Genomic DNA, 8,937 nt, shown 5'->3' on the forward strand with positions numbered 1-8,937 from the left:
GCAGGTGTCTAAGGCAACCCCAGAGGATCTTTAGGAAGGGCTCAGAGCATCAGCAAACTGCCCGGCTCTGCGGGCTCATTCCTATCCCCATATCTTTCACTGAGAGCATTTGAATTTCTAAATTAGAATCATTTGAAGGGAGAGGATTTCCATTTTCCATTTCAGAGAAGCCTTCTGTCTTCATTAGCAGACGCCTCTCTCTTCAAAGCAAGACAATTGTTTATCATCTTGCAGATCCGCACTTGCTGGGGAGCCCTGTTTTACACCAGGCACCTGGAGAACCATTCCCAGCAACTGGGAAATCCTAGCTGGTCCATCCACCCATAGATGAGGTCTCCAAATAATAAAGCCTCTTATTTGGCCTTATCATAAAGCAGAGCAATAGGGCTCAGGAGCTCAGTCCCTGGGTAGGGACCGGGTGCCCGAAGCTCGCTCACTCATGCCAACGCCACGGGGCTGCCATCTAGCAAGCATGGTGATTATCAGCTCTATAGCGATTGCAAGCTCTCAGGATTTCAGCTCTGCTTGCTAGGTAGTGGTGCCCTGGGCTGGAGGCTGCAGCAGACGGAGAGAGAGGAGAAGGAGAAGGCGCAGGCTGTTCCACGAAGATGGCTTTATTTGGGGAGGTCCATGAGGGTCTCTGCTCTTCTTCTTTCTCCCCTAATGGGGTACAGTATGCTTCTTTTATAGGGTTGGAAAGGATCCAAGCTTGACCAATGGGTAAGGGGTTAACATGACATTGCCTTATAGGGTTACAGAGGTAGGTTAAGGGGTGGAGGACAGAAAAACAGGAATTTTCTTTTGCTGTTTCAGCATTCCTATTGTTCATATCCTCCATGGTACTTTTCCTAAATCTATGGGGTTTACTACAACTCCACTTTCTGTTTTTACAAAAAAGGCGTTTGTTATAGTTCTTTTGAAACAGTGAACAAGGCACGAGAACATAGCTAACACAATAACAACTACAAGGAGAATCAACAGCATTCCCTTAACAAGGATGCAGCCCATCCTGTTAATCCCCATTGCCCGAAAAGTTCATTGACCCAATCTGGGATTCTTTCTACTTTCAAGTCCTTCACGAAATCTTTCAGTTTCTGGATGTTCGCGTGGATGGATTCCGAGCGTGAAGAAAGGTTGAAGCAGCACATCCCTTCGAAGTCTTCACAGCCGTGTCCATGGGCAAGCAGCAGGAAGTCGATTGCTGCTCGATTTTGGAGCGAAGCATGTCTTGTGGTTTCTTCTTCCTTTAAGAGATCACTCAAGGCTGCAGATGTAGCGTTAGCTTGTTTACTGAGCCAGCACCCACGGTGATTGATTTCACCGAGGGCTTTAGCTGCAGCTACCCAGGGTAAGAACAGGGAGACAGCAATCTTTTTTGGTTTGTTCCAATCATATAATTTAGGATCACAATTTTCATCAAATTCAGTGTAGGACCTTTTTTGTCATTTTGATTCGCTTTCTTTTTTCCAATTATGTAACAGGGTGATGTTTGGTGTAAGGGTAGAAAGTTTTCCAAGGGTACAGGGACCTCCCTGGAGTCGGGAGGGGATCCCAGCCCATACTCTGTCACCACAGATGAGAAACATTCCCTTGGGTAATACTTTGGGATGGAGAGAGGACACAGAAATCACGCGAGCCGTGTAATTGCACCAATCGTGAGAGTTACAGGCTTTGTTAATTGGTGATATCTCTTTTCGATATGTGTTTTTGTTCTGGTCAATTTCTGGCCAATTGTTTTTTGGACGTCTAAAGTAAAATTTGACACAGTATGTGGCCTTGGAGGACCCCAACAGATCTAATTCTTGGGGTTCCTCTCGAGCATCTGGCAGAATTTTTGTCCACTCATCCCAAGTATCAGCCACATTGGGTCTCTTACCTGTGGTGCGGAGGATCTCTGAGTTATAGACAGGCCAGTCATCTGCTACAAAGGGCATTCCTACTAGACATGTGGAAAGTGGATTATCAATGCTTCCCGTGGACAAGCACATGTTGTCCTGTTTTAATGTTTTTGCTAAGGTTACCCAAACATTATGGCTGGGCTGTGGGCTAATCCAGCCGAAGGCACGCGGTACGGTGAAGAACATCCAGGCAGCAGTGAGGAGAGCAGCAACGGAGATATTTTTCATCTTTGGGCAGGAATAGGGCTTCTGATAGGGAATATAAGCAGAATTTGTTATCTTTATGATGAGAGGGTTTTCTGCCTTGTTCTTTTCTTGTGTTCCCTTCCTCCCCCCCTTTTTATTTTAATTTCTAAGCTACACTAAGGGAGGAGGAGTGGGTAGAAGGTTAAGAGGTTTTAAGATGTTAGGGAGAGGGAATAACAGGAATGACAGGGCTTTTTTTTTCTTTTTTCTTTCTTTAAATACAAAAAAACAGTGTAACAACATATAGTTCAGAGAACACTTGTGTGTTAAGGCTATCTGTGGCCTGATGCAGCACTGTTGTTTAGCTTTCAGTTTTGTCTGCTGTCTTGTAATGGGGTGGTCTGTTCTTGTGTTTGTGGGTATTCGGCGACGTCTTCGTCTCCAGGCAGAGCTGGTTTGGTTTTGAGGTGGTCTTGTGTTTGCCTCAGGAGAGTTCTTGTCCCCTTTTGCAGGAGTAGTGTTCGCAGTGCCTAAGTATGGCTTTATGTTTTTTCCTGGGTACCACCTTGGACCGGATGGTAGCAGCACGCACGCATACCCTCTACCCCAGGTAATCAACTGGTGAGGCCCAGAAATTTGGTGTGTATCAGGGTCCTTCACGAGCACAGGTGGTTTCTCAGTGAGCTTTGCTTGGGTGGTATTTGCAAAGTGGCGAAGTATTGGTGGGTCAGGTTCTGATGCTGTACAGTTCAGGAAGTTGATGACGTAGAGAGCCTTGCAAAGTCTTTCCACTGGAGATGTGATTCTCATGTCTCTGTTCTGTTGATCGAGGACTCTTTTGAGGGTTTGATGTGTCCTTTCCACGATGGATTGTCCTGTGGGGTTTACAGGTATGCCGGTCTTGTGTGCTATTCCCCATTCATTGAAGAACTCCTTTAACTTGCGGGAAGTGTAGGCTGGTCCCTTATCTGTTTTAATCTCTTTTGGTACACCCAGGGCGGCAAAAGCGAGGAGAAAGTGTTTTATTGTGTGCATGGTATTTTCTCCTGCATGTGATGATGCAAATACTGCTCCTGAAAACGTGTCGACCGATACATGCACGTATTTTGACCTTCCAAAAGGTGCAAAGTGAGTTACATCTGTCTGCCACAGCTGGCAGCTATTCAGACCTCGGGGATTGACTCCCATCCCCATGGATGGTATCTGATAGTTCTGACAGTTCGGACATGTAGCCATGATAGCCTTTGCCTGATCCTTTGAGAGCTTAAACATTCTCATAAGGGCAGGTGTATTTTGATGAAAAAACACGTGTGACAACTTTGCCTGGGCAAAGATGTTAGGAACATTAGCAGTTTCTGCTGCCATTGCTAATGCATCCACTTTCCTGTTGCCTTCTGCAACAAAACCTGGGAGGTCCATATGTGACCTCACATGCATTATATGGTAAGGTTGCTTTCTGTGGGAGATTAGGTATATTAATTTAGAGAGCAGTTGGTACAACTTTGGATTAGAGACCTCTTTGAGAAGAGCATGTTCTGCTCTCATCACTATCCCAGTGACATAAGCTGAATCTGTAACCAGATTGAAAGGCTCGTTTTTAAACTTTTCAAAAGCTCTGACAACAGCTGCTAATTCTGAGATCTGTGGAGATCCCTCCACTATTTGTATGTCAGAGTGCCAATCTTGTGTTTGGGGGTCTCTCCATGTAACCACCGACTTGTGGGAAGACCCTGAGCCATCTGTAAAGAGGGTTAGAGCCTTGAGAGGTTTTCTACTTTGGATTTGTTTTGGAATCAAATGGAAGGTTACATCAGGGTTAAAAAGTTTGTGTTTTGGGATCCTAACTGAAATTTGGCCTGTGTAGCTATCCAGGGCAAACTGGAGGCTTTCATTGGTCTGGATCAAATCCTCAAAGTCTGTAAGAGTTATTGGTAAGTATATGCATTCAAACTCACAACCTGAAAGAGAGCGAAGGCGAGTCCTTGCCTTTTTTATTAAATGTGCTATGACCTCCTGGTAGGTGGTGAGTGTCTTTGTGGGCTGGCTATTTGTAAAGACCCATTCCAGTATCAACAAAGGGTCTCGAAGCTGTGAGTCCCATTGGAAAATCAGTCCATGGAATCGAGGTGCTTTTCCCAGGATGATGAACTGGAAAGGCAGACTGGGCTCGAAGCAATGGGCTTTGCGTGAAGACAGGGCTTCCTGGACTTTGGTGATGGCACTTCTGGCTTCTTCTGTGAGAGTGCAGGGAGAGTCCAGGTCCTTAGGTCCGCGAAGAAGGTTGAACAAGGGAGCAAGGTCCTCTGTTGTAACTCCTAGCAGTGGACGTACCCAGTTGATGGATCCGCAAAGGCTGTGTAAGTCCCTGAGGGTTTTTGGGTCGTCATTTATGGTGAGCTGCTGAGGTACGATGGTTCTTTCCCGGATCTGGACTCCAAGGTAAGTCCATGGCTTGGTGTACTGGATTTTGTCCTCACGAATCTCCATTCCTGCCTTTTCTATGGTTTCAATAGTCTTTTTAACTGTTTTGTCCAAGTAAGCTTTGTCTGAAGCACACACCAGGATGTCATCCATATAGTGATGGATGATAGCATCGGGGAGTGATTTCCGAATGGGAGACAGAATGTGAGCCACGTACCACCGGCAAATAGTGGGCGAGATTTTTAGTCCTTGAGGAAGATGACGCCAATGATATCTTTTGAGCGGGGCCTCCTTGTTAAGAGAGGGAACGGAAAAAGCAAACCGTGGAGCATCCTCAGGGTGCAGAGGAATGCTGAAGAAACAGTCCTTAATGTCTATGATAGCAAGTGTCCAGTCTCTAGGCAGCATTGATGGGGAGGGTAGGCCAGGCTGGAGGGGGCCCATGTCCTCGATGACCTCGTTGATTCTGCGAAGGTCGTGGAGGAGCCTCCACCTGTTTGTCCCAGGCTTTGGTAGAACGAAGACTGGAGAGTTCCAAGGGCTATTGGACTCTACTATGTGGCCTTTTGCGAGCTGTTCTTCCACGAGGGTGTTTAGGGCGCGCAGTTTGGCTTTATTGAGGGGCCACTGTTCAATCCAGAGTGGCTTGTGACTTTTCCAGGTGAGACGAGGGGTTTCTGGCAGCGCGCTTAGCTCAGTGGCCCCGATTAGAAATCCTGAGTGGGATTACGGAGAGAAGCTCCCCACTGGGATAGAACATCTCTGCCCCAAAGGGTGATGGGGGCCCTTACCATGAATGGACGAATGGTTGCCAGCTTGCCTTCAGGCCCTTCCACAAGGATGTTGTTCTTGCTTCTTATGGACATTGTAGCTCCGCCAATCCCTGAAATCATGCCTGCAACAGGTTGTAGATCCCAGTGTGCTGGCCATTCTGAGCGGGCGATGATGGTCACATCAGCACTGGTGTCCAGCATCCCTGGCAGGTGGGTCTTCTCACCTTTGCAAGTGAGGCCGCACTCGATGGTAGGTTTGGATGGTCCCACAACTTGTGCCCACATAGCTGTAGGGTTGAGAGGAATCTGTTCCCTGTGATCCTTTGGGAGTAAAAAGACTTGTGCTATTGGAGTTCCCTTTGAAAGAAAAAAATGGTGAGTCTATGCAGTATACCTGGACAAGAATCTCTTGTCCTGGCTGCACTGTCAGCACTTCTGGAACAACGAAGATCTCCTTTGGGCTATTAAGAGAGTCACCTATAATTAAAATATGCGAAGGACCACCTTTTGGCCCATATTTACCTGTGGGAACACGGTGAACATTCTCATTATTAAAGTCAATGGACAAAGCAGTTACCAGTTGACGGCGGGTTCCCATCTGGGTTGCCCCGTGGGTTGGATCCTCTTCTTGTGGTCCGGAACGTCCTGGGATGGTGCGGGGTTGGGTCTGGGTGGCCTTTGATTTGTTGTCAGTGCCCGGGGCTCGACCGGGCGGCGCAAGGAGTTTAATGGATGCTGCTGGTAGTGCTGTTGATTCTGGGGTCTTTGGTAATTGTTACGGTGGTATCGGGGGTGTGATCTCTCTGGGCAGTCCTTTATGTAATGTCCAAGATCCCCACAGTGATAACATTTAGCTTGGTCTTTAGAAGCTATTACTGCATATGCCCCAGAAACTCCTTCAGCAATACCCTTAGCAACTGCTTGGGCCACTGTATTTTCCGTGGACATGTGACATGTACAGCATTCCAGCATTTCCTCTATGGTGGGGTCTGTATCCATGGGTAGAGACCTCAAAATGGCTTTGCATTTTTCATTAGAGTTACACAAGGCAAGTTTACATAAGAGTTTCTTCTTTGCCTCTGTGCTCTCTATCTGTTTCTCCAGAGCATCTCTAAATCTGTCCACAAATTTGATAAAACTTTCCTCTGTCCCTTGTTCAATAGTAGAAAAATGCATTGTTGGCATTGATCCATCATGCACGAGGAGTAAAGAGGTTTTTGCTGCGAGAGCGATGTCCTGCAGTGCCTCTTTATTCAAGGTTTCCAATTGGTCTGATGGTTTCTGTAAGTCACCTTCACCAGCTAGTTGGACTACCGTAAAATTTGTCTTATTAGCATCTGCAGAATATGAATCTGATAATGTTTTTAAATGTCTTTTCCAATGCCTGTCCCGTAACAAATATTCTGCTGGGGACAGGAGGCAGTGTGAGATATTTTTTACATCGTGGGGAAGTAAGACATGTGCTGAGAACATGGCTTCTAAGAAATTTCTAAAAATCTGTGAGCTTTGCCCATGTTCTTTGGCTATATTTCTTAATTGCACTAGTTCCTTGTTCAAGTTAGCCTTCCATGTCTTTATAGTGGACTCGCCACCATTCCGTCCTTGCTTATATTCTACTGGGAAAGCATTAATTTTCTGTGCCAGCTCCCAGTCCCCAACTTTTGTCGCTTCTATTTTAATAAGAGCCCATGGATCCGTGTGGATCGTATCAGAATCAGATTCACTGCAAGAGCTCTGGTCCTCTGAGGAGGACTGAGGGGGGGTTGCTATCTGTGACTTATGCTTTTTTCATTTAGAAGCGTTTTTCAAAGGTTTCAATGGCTGGGGGGGAGACATGGCATGACCTGGCCGGGGGGAGGCGCCACTGGAGCTGGGATCGCAGCACAGCACGCACAGGACCGGGTGGCGGGGGTAGCACTTTGGGGGGTGTCTGGGATTCCGTTCGGGTGGCATTGAGGGTGGGCGGGGGGCTGGGGGGATGCGTAATGGGGGCAGGGGGGCTGGGCGGGGTGGGGGTGCGGGCATGGGGGGAGTGGGGGTGAGTAGGCAGTGGTACCAGTCTGGGGTGCCGCAGTTACGGGGTGGTGTGGTGGGACTGTGCTTGTGTGAGGTGTCCCTGCTGTGGCAGGCAGGGAGCAGGGGGAGGGGGCGGGGATGGACCCGGGCTCGGGAGCGGCGGGGGGGAGGCTCGGGGAGCCCTCGGGAGGGGCCGGGCCGGTCGGAGCCGTGGTGAGGGGAGCAGGGGTGGCGGGCGCGGCGGCGGGAGGGGGGCAGAGCCGACACAGGGGTGGAGGGGGCGGCAGAGGCAGGAAAAGGGACCCCTGGGACCGGAGGCAAGGAGGAAGCCGAGCTGGGGGTAGGGGGGATGTGTGGAATTACAGATAAGAGAGGATCCACGGAGTTGGGCGGCGCAGGTCCCGCAGGGGTGGAGAATGTGGGAGGGGGAACTGTGGTGGGCAGCGTAACCTCTGCTTTAGGAGTAACGGAGGCGAGGGGGACTTTAGGAACGAAGGGGTGGTGTGAGATATGCAAGTGACATTCCTCTGAGTCCTTATCAATCTTGTTAGTATTTGAAGAGGAAGTGTCTGTTACCGACTACAAAATCTTTTCTCTGTTAAATCTTTCAACGGTTTTAGTTATTATATGGAATAAAGGCAAATAGTTAGTTACAGAGAAATCCTGGTTTGTTTGGGAGATATATATTGTGTTCCTGATCATATCCCAAAACGAATTTTCAATGACTGCTTTCTTATCAGTATCAGGGTATTGCGAAATAATCCAAGTTACAAATTTTTTAAGGTTAGTTTTTGAGAGCTTGCCTTTAGAAAAGGAGAAGTTGTTAGCAGATAAGATTTCTAAAATAGTCAAATATATCTCTCTCTCGGTTTTACTTAGTTTTAATGTACTAAAAATTGTACCCATGTTAATGGTTAGCCCTTCCAGCAGAAAAAACATGAAAAAAAACCAAAAAAAAAACGAAAAAAAAGTTTTGGAGCCCCGAAGTTATGCACGCAATATTAGCTAATACGTACAGTCCCTGGGGTCCAAGATCTGTGGAAGGGGTCTGCTGCGTCAGTTCTTCTCAGAACTTTCTGTCGTTCAGATGTAAGTTTTGAGTGTCGAACTGACCCTCCTGGGGAAAGGATTTTCTAAAACGAAAAGTCCCTTCACAGAAGGAGCGGCTTCCCAAACAGGCAATCACAGAAAACCCTGGGGGGGTTTCGTTGCTCAACCGACGGATATCGCCTCTGGGGGGTCCGAAGTAGTTGGGACGCCACTTTAATAAAGCCTCTTATTTGGCCTTATCATAAAGCAGAGCAATAGGGCTCAGGAGCTCAGTCCCTGGGTAGGGACCGGGTGCCCGAAGCTCGCTCGCTCATGCCAACGCCGTGGGGCTGCCATCTAGCAAGCACGGTGGTTATCAGCTCTATAGTGATTGCAAGCTCTCAGGATTTCAGCTCTGCTTGCTAGGTAGTGGTGCCCCGGGCTTGAGGCTGCAGCAGATGGAGAGAGAGGAGAAGGAGAAGGCGCAGGCTGTTCCACGGAGATGGCTTTGTTTGGGGAGGGCCGTGAAGGGTCTCTGCTCTTCTTCTTTCTCCCCTAATGGGGTACAGTATGCTTCTTTTATAGGGTTGGAAAGGATCCAAGCTTGACCAATG

Source organism: Agelaius phoeniceus, chromosome 7 (genome assembly GCF_051311805.1).
Source record: "Agelaius phoeniceus isolate bAgePho1 chromosome 7, bAgePho1.hap1, whole genome shotgun sequence".
Taxonomy (NCBI): Eukaryota; Metazoa; Chordata; class Aves; order Passeriformes; family Icteridae; genus Agelaius; species Agelaius phoeniceus.